General features: G+C 47.8%; 1 long non-coding RNA gene across 1 annotated transcript; it reads left to right on the plus strand.

Annotated features, from left to right (window-relative positions):
• The first annotated feature begins 4,444 nt into the window (after positions 1–4,444).
• Positions 4,445–10,236, plus strand: LOC117089431. The gene is made up of 2 exons (XR_004439597.1): positions 4,445–5,367; positions 9,491–10,236. It is a non-coding gene; the product is annotated as an uncharacterized LOC117089431 (long non-coding RNA).
• The last annotated feature ends 2,937 nt before the right edge of the window (positions 10,237–13,173 follow it).

Below are 13,173 nucleotides of genomic sequence, written 5' to 3' on the forward strand. Positions count from 1 at the left end.
AAACACCAAAGCAACAGCAGCAAAAGCCAAAATCGACAAATGGGATCTAATTAAACTAAAGAGCTTTTGCACAGAAAAGAAACTACCATCAGAGTGAACAGGCAACCTACGGAATGGGAGAAAATTTTTGCAACCTACTCATCTGACAAAGGGCTAATATCCAGAATCTACAAAGAACTCAAACAAATATACAAGAAAAAAACAAACAACCCCATCAAAAAGTGGGGAAAGGATATGAACAGACATTTCTCAAAAGAAGACATTCATACAGCCAACAGACACATGAAAAAATGCTCATCATCACTCACCATCAGAGAAATGCAAATCAAAAAACAATGAGATACCATCTCACACCAGTTAGAATGGCAATCATTAAGAAGTCAGGAAACCACAGGTGTTGGAGAGGATGTGGAGAAATAGGAACACTTTTACACTGTTGGTGGGATTGTAAACTAGTTCAACCATTATGGAAAACAGTATGGCAATTCCTCAAGGATCTAGAACTAGATGTACCATATGACCCAGCCATCCCACTACTGGGTATATACCCAAAGGATTATAAATTATTCTACTACAAAGACACATGCACACGTATGTTTATTGCGGCACTATTCACAATAGCAAAGACTTGGAATCAACCCAAATGTCCATCTGTGGCAGACTGGATTAAGAAAATGTGGCACATATACACCATGGAATACTATGCAGCCATAAAAAGGATGAGTTTGCGTCCTTTGTAGGGACATGGATGCAGCTGGAAACCATCATTCTTAGCAAACTATCACAAGAAGAGAAAACCAAAACCGCATGTTCTCACTCATAGGTGGGAACTGAACAATGAGATCACTTGGACTCGGGAAGGGGAACATCACACACTGGGGCCTATCATGGGGAGGGGGGAGGAGGGAGGGATTGCATTGGGGAGTTATACATGATATAATGATGACTTGATGGGTGCTAATGAGTTGATGGGTGCAGCACACCAACATGGCATAAGTATACATATGTAAAAAAACCTGCACGTATGCACATGTACCCTAGAACTTAAAGTATAATAAAAATAAATAAATAAATAAATAAATAAATAAATAAAAAGAATGAGTTCATGTCCTTTGCAGGGACATGGATGAAGCTGGAAGCCATCATTCTCAGCAAACTAACACAGGAACAGAAAACCAAACACCGCATGTTCTTACTCATAAGTGGGAGTTGAACAATGAGAACACATGGACACAGGGAGGGGAACATCACACACTGGGGCTTGTCGGTGGTGAGGGCAAGGGGAGGGACAGCATTAGGACAAGTACCTAATGCATGCAGGGTTTAAAACCTAGATGACGGGTTGATAGGTGCAGCAAACCACTATGGCACGTGTATACCTATGTAACTTATAATTAAAAAAAGAAAAGAACCTTGGGTTTCTAGCTTCTTTTGAAAAACCAGGCTGCCTGGCGGGAGCTGAGAGATGACTGCCCCCTTGGCTGGGCAGGGCAAGGGAAGGGGGAATCAATTCTCCACTTTGCCTTAGTCTCCACCCATCCCTATGGCCTCCCCACCCCAGACCAGTTTGCACTTTTTCATGGGCTGTTGTTTTTTCTGATTCTAGGGTTAAATGTAGAGGGAAATATTTATTTTATTTTGGCCTCCAAAAATTCTGGGATTACAGGCATGAGCCACCGCCCCTGGCCAAGAAAAGATCATTTTAAGGCCGAACACAAGGGCTCACGCCTGTAATCCTCGCATTTTGGGAGGCCGAGGCAGACGGATCACTTGAGGTCAGGAGTTTGAGACCAGCCTGGCTAGTATGGTGAAACCCCATTTCTACTAAAAATACAAAAATATTAGCTGGGGTGGTGGTGTGCACCTGTAATCCCAGCTACTCTCCTGCTGAGGCAGGAGAATCGCTGGAACTCGGGAGGCAGAGGTTGCAGGGAGCCAAGATTGTGCCACTGCACTCCAGCCTGGGAGACAGAGTGAGATTCCCTTTCCAAAAACAACAACAAAAATTTTTAAATTAAAAATATTAGCTGGACATGGTGGCCAGCTACTTGGGAGGCTGAGGCAGGAGAATCGCTTGACACAGGAGGTGGAGGCTGCAGTGAGCCGAGACTGCACCAATGCACTCCAGCCTGGGTGACAGAGCTAGACTCTGTCTCAAAAAATAAATAAATAAATAAATAAATATAAAAAATCACTTTAAAAAGGAGAGACAGAATTCTGTATTTCTAGGAAATCCAAAGGGGAAAAAAAAACCTAAAAAGCAATTAGAGCTTAGAATGAACAGTAGCATCCCTAATCTGAGGATTATTAAAAAATATAATAAAATAGGCTGGGCATGGTGGCTCACACCTGTAATCCCAGTACTTTGGGAGGCCAAGGCAGGTGGATCACCTGAGGTCAGGAGTTCAAGACCAGCCTCGCCAAGATGGTGAAACCCCGTCTCTACTAAAAATACGAAAATTAGCCAGATGTGGTGGTGGACGCCTTTAGTCCCAGTTACTTGGGAGGCTGAGGCAGGAGAATGGCGTGAACCCGGGAGGTGGAGCTGGCAGTGAGCCGAGATCACGCTACTACACTCCAGCCTGGGCGACAGAGCAAGACTCTATTTCAAAAAAAAAAAAAAAAATCTTTTCTTCATGTCTCTGACATAATATGGTGAGACCGGGAGGGCAAATTTTTATGGAAGGCAGGGATTTTCCCGGGTCAGCCCCCGGTCCTAGTACCTGCGGGGATCCTGGGAGCATTTTGGGTTTTCGATCCCAGAGACAAAAGCCAGCAGGGCATCTATGCTCTTCCCATTTCATCCTTGTCAAAGTGGGACTGAGTTCCACCTGGGGCAGGGAGGAAAGAACACACATTGATCACTATATAACAGGCCCTGCAAAAGTGCTCTACACAAATCATTTCACAACCGCCTGAGACGTGGACCTCAGTAGCCCTGTGGACCTCACTAGCCCCATTTATCAGAGAAGGAAATTGAACCCCCCAGGGTGTGGCAAAGAGACTTGCCCAGGGTGACCCAGCCAGATATGGGGCCACAGGAGTTTCATGTCCAACTCCAAATCTCCCGTCAGCTGTGTTCACTTGTGCGCCAGCTGACAGCCGTTTTCAGCACACCTCCTGCCAAAGCGTTCCCACTCATGGGATGCTGCCTTATCTGACCCAGGTTGACTGCACAGAAACCCAAATTAGCTCAAATGTTTGATGAGGGTTGACATTCACTTGTTGATTCATTCAACTAAAACTCACTGAGCCCATTACAACGCAACATGTCAAACCCATTGTAATACATCACTGTTCTAGACAAGGAACTGAAATTCACTTTGTAACAATTAAACAGCAGAAGAACTTTTGTCTTTTTAAAAACAGGGTCTTGCTTTGTCACCTACGCTGGAATGCAGTGGTGCAATCATAGCTCACTGCAGCTTCGAACTCCTGGACTCAAGAGATCCTTCTGCCTCAACCTCCCAAGTAGCTGGTACTACAGGCATGCACCATCATGCCTGGCTAATTTTTTTTTTGAAAAGGAGTTCTGCTCTGTTGCCCAGGCTAGAGTGCAGTGGTGTGATATCGGCTCACTGCAGCCTCCACTTCCTGGGTTCAACCAATTCTCCTGCCTCAACCTCCTGAGTAGCTGGGATTACACGTGCTCGCCAACACACCCAGCTACTTTTTGTGTTTTTAGTAAAGACGGGGTTTCACCATGTTGGCCAGGCTGGTCTCGAACTCCTGACCTCAGGTGATCCACCTGCCTCGGCCTCCCAAAGTGCTGGGATTACAGACGTGAGCCACCACATCCGACCCCAGCTAATCTTTAAAAAAATTTTTTGTATTGATTATGTTGTCCAGACTGGTCCATTTTTGTTTAAGGGGCCTTTACCCATTCCTGTTTGAAAGCTAAGATAATTTTAGAGCCACTGAGATAAAATGCAGAAATAGAAATTACATAGTTTTCGAAACTAACTTTAGGATTAAGAGGAAGTATGTAGACAACTATACGTTGTTAAAGATTTATAGGAACAAGGAGATTTGGCTATTGTCACATGAGAGACCATTACCCTAGGACAAAGAAGTTTCACAACCTCCCCCTCAACCCTTGCCGGCACCCAGGTGTCTGCAGTTGGCCTCTTTCTTTCCCCGTTTACCTAACATATTAGACAAGGCCAAGCCCATATATATATATATTGTTTGAGTTAGAGTCTCGCTCTGTTGCCCAGACTGGAGTGCAGTGGCGTGATCTCGGCTCACTGCAACCTCTGCCTCCCAGGTTCACGCTATTCTCCTGCCTCAGCCTCCTGAGTAACTGGTACCACAGACACGCACCACCACGCCCAGCTAATTTTTTTATTTTTAGTAGAAACGAGGTTTCACCACGTTGGCCAGGATGGTCTCGATCTCCTGACCTTGTGATCTGCCCACCTCGGCCTCCCAAAGTGCTGGTTGCAGGCATGAGCCACCGCACCCGGCCAAGCCCATATAATTCTAAGAGAGCTCTTTAGAACATTTAGGCCATCTGGGTTTGCTGGCTCTCCGAAATAAAGTCGCTTTCCTTGTTCCAACTCCTGGCCTCTAGACTGAGTGGCTGTCATGCAGGGAGCGGAAGGAGTTTGAACTCGGTTACAACTTCACCTTTCAGAGTTTGTTTCCTTATCTGTAACACACAGGTCTCCTTGTGAGGCTTCAATTAAATGTTACCATTTGTAAGGTAATTAGAACAACGTTTGGAGCATAGTAAACTGCCTTAGTAGGTGTTCAGGTGTTCAATAAAACTGCAAGGATATATTTACGTGATGTGGGGCATACGCTGATGAGATCGAATACTGGAGTCCTGGGTCTGCTGTCTATTAGGGAAGTAGACTTGGACAGCTCACTTCACCCCTCTGAGCCTCAGTTTTCTCATCCATACAATGGGAATACCAACAGTTTCTAGCTCACCGAGTCAATGAGGCGGCCCGGGCAGGCGCTTATCTGCGTAATCGTTCAATGTTGACCAAATTACCATCGTTTGCAGGAGGTTATATGGGGACACCACCCTTCAGTTTTGCTGGTTGGTGGATGGGTTCCAGGGTTCACGCCGGCCCCACAGCCCTGCGCCTGCTCCCATGGGCCCGGTAGGCGGCGCTGTCCCCATTGTGCCGCAGCGGCAGAGCTGGGAGGGGCCTCCCCGCACCCCACCAGGCTCCCGCCCGCTTCCAAAGTGGGTGGGACGGAGGGAGGGCCGGAGGGGCAGGAGAACTTGTCCTCATACCGTGCTTGGGCTGTTTCCTAGGGGCTAAATGATTGAACACTGTTGGGAAAGTTTGCAGCTCCTCCAGCAGATGCCTTGGGGCCCTGAGTTCACACCTGCCTCAGTGTGAAGGTCATTAGGTAGGTCCTGTTACTTTCACTGCTACCACTGCCACCAGCACCACCACCACCTAACGATTCTTGGGTTCACGTCCAGGTTCTGACACTTTGTAATTCAGTGCCCAGGACAAGTCAGTTCCCCTCTCTGAGCTTCAGTTTCTGCATCTGTGAAATGGGACAGAAACATCTCTACCTTGCAGGATTACATTAAATAAGGTGTGTAAAATACCTAACACATAGAAGATATTCAATAACTGGATTGTGTTAATATTTTTATTAATTATGATGCTACAGCCTGCCAAAGGCTCCTGAAAGGACAACTGGTTCTTAATGCAGTTAAACTGGAGCATTTTCACCTACTCCTTGTTCTTGTTTATTTGTTTGTTTGTTTGTTTTGGGAGAGAGTCTTGCTCTCTTGCCCAGGCTGGAGTGCAGTGGCGCGATCTTGGCTTACTGCACCCTCTGCCTCCTGGGTTCAAGTGATTCTCCTGTCTCAGCCTCCAGAGTAGCCAGGACTACAGGCATATGCCACCATGCCCAGCTAATTTTTGTACTTTTTTTTTTAGTAGAGACGGGGTTTTACCATGTTGGCCAGGCTGGTCTTGAACTCCTGACTTCACATGATCCGCCCACCTTAGCCTCCCAAAGTATTGGGATTACAAGCGTGAGCTACCACTCCTGGCCTACTCCTTGTACGTGAAGATACAGTAGGGCCTTTCTCAACACATCAAAAAGGAACACTCCAGAAAACATTGTGCATTCTCAACTCTCACTCTGCCCTGATCCGCTGTGTGACTCTGGGCAAGCCTCTTCTGTCCTCTGGGTCTCAGTTTCATCTTTAAAATCGAGATTAGCAACCTAAATACACACTGATAGACAGTGGAGAAAGAAAGTGTGGTATATACACACACTGGAATACTATTTGGCCTTATGAAAGAATGAAATCATGTCATTTGCAGCCAACATGGCTGGCAGTGGAAGTCATTATGTTTAGTGAAATGAGGCAGGCACGGAAAGACAAATATTGCATGTTCTCACTCATTTGTGGGGGCTTAAAAAAAGATATCTTGGAGTTAGAGAACAGAATGACAGGCCGGGTGTGGTGGCTCATGTGTGTAATCCCAGGACTTTGGGAGGCCGAGGTGGGTGGATCACTTGAGGTCAGGAGTTCGAGACCAGCCTGGCTAACATGGTGAAACCCTGTCTTTACTGAAAATATAAAAATTAGCTGGGTGTGGTGGTGCACACCTGCAATCTCAGCTACTTGGGAGGCTAAGGCAGGAGAATCACTTGAACCCAAGAGGTGGAGGTTTCAGTGAGCCGAGATCGCACCACTGCACTCCATGCTGGGGGACAGAGCTAGACTCCGTCTAAAAAAAAAGAAAGTTTTTTTTGAGACTCGAATGATAGATACCAGAGTCTGGGAAGGTTGTGATAGAGGGAGCGTGGGATAAAGAGAGGTTGGTTAATGGGTACAAACATATAGTTAGGTAGGAGAAATAAGCCCCAATATTCCATAGCAGAGTAGTTACTACTATAGTTAGCAACAATGTGTTATATATTTCTTTCTCTCTTTTTCTTTTTTTTAAACCATGTCTGTCTCCGTCGCCCAGGTTGGAGTGCAGTGACCCAATCTTAGCTCACTGCAACCTTCACCTCCCAGGCTCAAGCCATCCTCCTGCCTCAACCTCCCAAGTAGCTGGGATTACAGGCATGCACCACCATGTCCAGTTAATTTTTGTTGTTGTTGTTGTAGTTGTTGGAGATAGAGTCTCGCTCTGTCTCCCAGGCTGGAGAGCAGTGGCACAATCTTGGCTCACTATAACCTCTGCCTCCTGAATTCCAGTGATTCTTCTGCCTCAGCCTCCTGAGTAGCTGGGACTACAGGCATGCGCCACCACGCCCAGCTAATATTTTTGTATTTTCAGTAGAGATGGAGTTTCCCCATGTTAGCCAGGCTTGTCTCGAACTCCTGATCTCAAGTGATCCATCACCTCGGCCTCCCAAAGTGCTGGGATTACAGTGAGCCACTGCACCCGGCCCTAATTTTTGTATTTTTTGTAGAGACGGAGGTTTCCTCAGGTTGGCCAGGCTGGTCTCGAACTCCTGACCTCAAGTGATCTGCCCACCCCAGCCCCGCAAAGTGCTGGGAGTATAGGCGGGAGCCACTGTGCCGGGCTTGTATATTTCAAAGTAGCTAGCAGGGAGGACTTGAAATGTTACCTACTCATAGAAATGATAAATACGAGTGATGGATACCCCAAATACCCTGACCTGATCATAACACATTCTGTACATGTAACACTCACTTTGTACCCCATAAATATGTAAAATATTTTCTGTCAATAAAAAAATAAGTAAAAACAATGTACACTACTCTGGTGACAGGAACACTAAAATCTTAGACTTCACTGCTATACAATTCATCCATGTAACCAAAAACCACTTGTTCCCCAAAAGCTATTGAAAATATATATACACACACACACACACATATATATATAAATTTAAAAATAAGTAAATAAAAATAAAACAAAATTGGGATTAGATAGTTCAGAGTTCCTGCCCAACTCTGACAATCTACAATGGATACCCTTTTTGTTTTTTGAGATGGACTTTCTCCCTTGTTGCCCAGGCTGGAGTGCAATGGTGCGATCTCAGCTCACCGCAACCTCTGCCTCCCAGGTTCAAGCGATTCTTCTGCCTCAGCCTCCAGAGTAGCTGGGATTACAGGAGTGTGCCACCACGCCTGGCTAATTTTGTGTTTTTAGTAGAGACAGGGTTTCTCCATGTTGGTCAGGCTGGTCTCCACCTCCTGACCTCAAGTGATCCGCCTGCTTTGGCCTCCCAAAGTGCTGGGATTATAGGCGTGATCCACTGCGCCCGGTCAATGGATACCTTTTACCACTGTATCCAGCTCCTGGCTTGTATTTATAAGTCCAGTAAAATCTACGCTCTGCTTCTGACAAGGAATGGGCCCACAAATGCAAATACACTTAGCACAGCGCCTCCTGCCAGAGGGTGCTGGATAAAGGGCAGCTGTGAAGATAATGAACCCTTAATCAGTCCTTGATCTGACCCAGAGAAGATTGTCTGGAAAGGATACTCATTCAACCCGTTTGCTGAGCACTTACTATGTTCAAGGCTCTGAACGCGGCTCAGGGAATCTTGCAAGAAGACAGATAAGGTCTCTCTCTCCCTCTCTCTCTTTTTTTTTTTTTTTATTTTTATTTTCAGACAGAGTCTCACTCTGTTGCTCAGGCTGGAGTGCAGTGGCGTGATCTCAGCTCACTGCAACTTCTGCCTCCCAGGTTAAAGCGATTCTCCTATCTCAGCCCCCCGAGTAGCTGGGATTACAGGTGCGCACCAGCATGCCTGGCTAATTTTTGTATTTTTAGTAGAGATGGGGTTTCACCATGTTGGTCAGGCTGGTCTTGAACTCCTGACCTCAGGTGATCCACCTGCCTCATCCTCCCAAGGTGCTGGGATTACAGTTGCCCGGCCGACAGATAAGGTCTCTATTCCCCAGGGGTACAACAAGGTCCAGTGCACAGTGAATCCAGAGAGGGAAATGAGCAATGGAGGACAGCAAAAGGGGTCCTGTGATGGAAGTGACTATAAGACCCCTGATTTAGATTGGAGTCCGGGTGAACAGCGCTCTCTGGGGAGGTGACATTTGAGCTGGGATCTGAAGGGGCATAGCTAGTGCAAAGGCCCCGGGGCAGGAGAGAAAGCAACATGCACCAAGGACGGAGAGGGGCCAAGGTGGCCAGAGCCTGGAGAATAAGAGAGGATGGCAGTGGGGGATGAAACCTACAGGTGCTGAGGCCAGCGTGAGTGTGGTTTTTGGTCTAAGAACAGGGGAAGTCATAGCCCCTGTGAGTAGGGGGCGACAGAGCCAGTTTACAGGTTGTGAGCTGTTAGCCAGGATCTATTTCTAGGGGTCCCTTTGGGGGACTCAGAAGAGAGGCTATCTCCTCCCCTGCCCCAATCCAACCTCTGCTCCTTCCTGGCTGGGTAAAGTGAGACTTCCTCACACAAAGTGTGCTTTACTTTGTTGGGGGCATGGGGTAGGGAGGGTGTCCCAGGCCTCTGAAAGTCATGATCCTCCCTCACCCCCTCACAATTCCACTCCCTGTTCTAGGACCTCCATGGACTCCCAGTTGCCCACGCAGGGACCCCAGCTGAGAAGTCCTGAATCAGCCTGCTTTCCCTGGGACCAAGGCCTGGACACTCCCATCCCTGCCTGTGCCATGGCCTTCAGATGGAGACTATCTTTGAAGTGCCTATGGCCAGCTGTGACTGGCCCTACCCACAGGCCACCACGCCCGGCTGCCCAGAGGAATGGAATCACAGCCAGTGGCTGGGCGGCTGAGAGTGGCTGTGCCCATGGCAACGGTCATCTGAGATGAGCTTCCTCCCCACCTGGCCTCAGGTTTCTGGCCCAGAGAGAATTCCAGAAGAGCCTCATTGAAAGTCCCTGGCAGGGTGGGGCCCCCGGTGTCTGGGACAAAAGCTGGCTATTCTCGGGACCAGGGTGGACAGAGCCACTGATTGTCTGCAGCCTCTTTCTGTCCAGTCTCTGTGGCTTCTTGGTAAATGGGGGGAGATGTGATTTCATGGGGAACCTGGGAGACTCCTCCCTGCTGTGTGGCCCTGGGCAAGTTCCTTCACCTCTCTGGGCGTGCTTCCTCTCATGCAGCTGGACAGAGCTCATGAAGGTAGAGTCCTACACAGTGCCTCTGGCACACAGCAAGCAGTGCATAAATGCATACATGTTAGCCCTGGTGCTTCCCCTGCCCTTTCCTCCCTAGTTTCCTGTGTTTTTCCTTCTTTTTGTCCTGATTTGAGCCCAGCTGTGGCATTCACTGGGGAAAGAGCAAAGAAGGCCGACCAGAATGTCTCTCCATGTCTCCTACCTCACCCCTACTCCCTGATCTCATCCTAGGGGGTGTGAACAGAGACCCCCTTGGTGGTGAGGGGACTGAGGCACACAGGACAGTGGGAAGTGCTTGCTTAGTGGCTGAAAGGTGCAGCTGGAATTCAGACAATCCTGGATTTGAATCCTGACGGCACCATCAGCAGGTATCTATCTCCTGGGGCAAACGGCTTTCACTGTGTGGAGCCTCAGTTTGTTGGCCTGCAAAAGGTAGGGGAGAAGACCTGCCCACAGGAGGGGTGGATGAGATGAAGATGATGGGGAGGAGGGAAGAGGGGCTGAGAGGCTGGCGCAGGAGGGGCTGAGAGGCTGGGATTTGCAGGGTTCCAACCCCACATGGTGGCCTTGGCTATATCTATACCTCAGAGACCCACTCCAGGCCCCCAGGGACCCAGACATTAACTCTTGGCCTAAACCAACCACCAGCTGGGCAAAGGGGAGGGGGTGGGGTTGAAGAGGGGACATGGAATGAAGGAAGGGAGAGAGCAGGGGAGGACAGCAGGGAGTGTGGGGAAGGAGAGGAAAGAAGTTTCTGCCTGGGGAGTGAGGAGGAGAGCTATGCTTGCTGTCTTTTGGACTCAGTAGTTCCCATTTGTAAAATGGGCACAATCAAATGGGGAAACTGATGCCCACTTCACAGGGTTGCTGGGAAGGAAGACGTGAAGGAACATACGGGAGAGCACTGGCTAAAGCTGGAAGCACATGGGTGGGAGGGCACGTGCTTCTTGGCGGAGTCGGGGCCACATTGTGGGACTATTTATTGAACAGTTACTATGTTCCTGTACTGCCCAGCCCTCACAAGCCCTATTGTGTTTAATCTCTACAACCTGAAGAGGCAGGGGAGGTTACTGCTCTCATTTTACAGATGAGAGAAGCAAGGCTCAGAGAGGCAAAGTCACCTGCCGGAGCTCACAGCTTAGAAGTATGATAGAGCCACACCCAATCCTTTTGATCCTAGAGATCATGTCTTCTCCTTCTCCTTCTCCTTCTCCTTCTCCTCCTTCTTTTTGTAAAAGTGGGTTCTCACTATGTTGCCCACGCTGGTCTTGAACTCCTGGCCTCAAGCGTTCCTCTTGCCTCAGCCTCTGAAAGTGCTGGGATGACAGTACATGAACCACAGTACCTGGCTGTCTTCTTCTTTTTTTAAAAAGAAAATTTCACAACAGCTTTATTAAGATAGTCATATACCATACAATTCACCCACTTAAAGTATACTCTTCAATGGTTTTTATTTTATTTATTTACTTAATTTTTAAATTTTTTTGAGTCTCACTCTGTTGCCTAGGCTGGAGTGCAATGGCGTGATCTCGGTTCACTGCAACCTCTGCCTCCCAGGTTCAAGTGATTCTCCTGCCTCAGCCTCCTGAGTAGCTGGGATTATAGGCACGCTTTACCATGCCTGGCTAATTTTTGTATTTTTAGTAGATACGGGGTTTCACCATGTTAGCCAGGCTGGTCTGGAACTCCTGACCTGGTGATCCTCCCACCTTGGCCTCCCAAAGTGCTGCGATTACAGGCATGAGCCACCATGCCCGGTCTTCAGTGGTTTTTAGTATAGTCATACATATGAGCAACCATCACCAGTCAATTTTAGAATATTTGCATCATCCTGTTTGGTTGGGTGTGGTGGTACGCGCCTGTAGTCTCAGCTACTCAGGAGGCTGAGGTGAGAGAATGTTTGAACCCAGGAGTTAGAGGGCGCAGTGAGCTGTGGCTGCACTTCTGCACTCCAGCCTGTGCGACAGAAAAGGAGAAAGCCCATACCCTTTAGCCATTACCCTTGGCCCCCCAAATCCTCCCTTCCCCCCAGCCCCTGACAACCACTGATATCCTTTCTATTTCTATAGATTTGCCTCTTCTGACCATTTCATATAAATGGAATTATGGAATATGCGGCCTTTTGTGTCTGGCCACTTAGCATCCTGTTTCCAAGGTTCATCCATGTTGTTGCATGACTCAGTACACCATTCATTTTATTGCCAAATAGTATTCCATTGTGTGGATATACTGTGTTTGTTGATCCATTGAGAATTTGAGTCATTTTCTTTTTTTTTGGCTATTATGAATAATGCTGCTATGAACATTCAAGTTTTTCTATGGACGTAAGTTTTCATTTCTCTTGGTTATGTTCCTGGGGTGGAATTACTGGGTCATATGGGAACTCTAGAAATTTTTTTTTTTTTTTTTTGGGACAGGATCTCACTCTGTTGCCAAAGCTGGAGTGCAGTGGCACAATCTCAGCTCACTGCAGCCTCTGCCTCCTGGGCTCAAGCAATTCTTGTGTCTCAACCACCTGAGTAGCTGGGATTACAGGTGCCTGCCATCACGCCCAGCTAATTTTTGTACTTTTTGTTAGGGGTTTCACCGTATTGGCCAGGCTGGTCTCGAACTCCTAGCCTCAAGCGATCCACCCGCCTTGACCTCCCAAAGTGTTGGGATTACAGGCAGGAACCACCGTGCCCGGCAGTAACTCTAGATTTAATATTTGGAGGAACTGCCAGATTGTTTTCCAGAGCAGCCACCCCATTACACATTCCCCCCATTACACATTCCCACCAGCAGTGCGCGAAGATTCCAGCTTCTCCACTTCCTCACCCACACTTACGGTCTGTCTTTTTGAGATCGTATCTATATATATATATATATTTTTTTTTTTTTTTTTTTTTTTTCTAGACAGGGTCTCGCTTTGTTGCCCAGGCTGGAGTGCAGCTGCCTGAACACAGCTCACTGCAAGCTCGACCTCTGGGGCTCAAGTCATTATCCTGCCGCAGCCTCCCCAAATGCTATGATTACAGGTATGTGCCACCGCGCCTGGCCAAGAAAATATTCCTGCTGGTCATGCTACACTGTAGAGTCTGCTGAGCTTGGGTTCAAGTCTTACCAGCTGT

This window comes from Trachypithecus francoisi, unplaced genomic scaffold (genome assembly GCF_009764315.1).
Source record: "Trachypithecus francoisi isolate TF-2019V2 unplaced genomic scaffold, Tfra_2.0 Lachesis_group11, whole genome shotgun sequence".
NCBI classification, from domain to species: Eukaryota; Metazoa; Chordata; class Mammalia; order Primates; family Cercopithecidae; genus Trachypithecus; species Trachypithecus francoisi.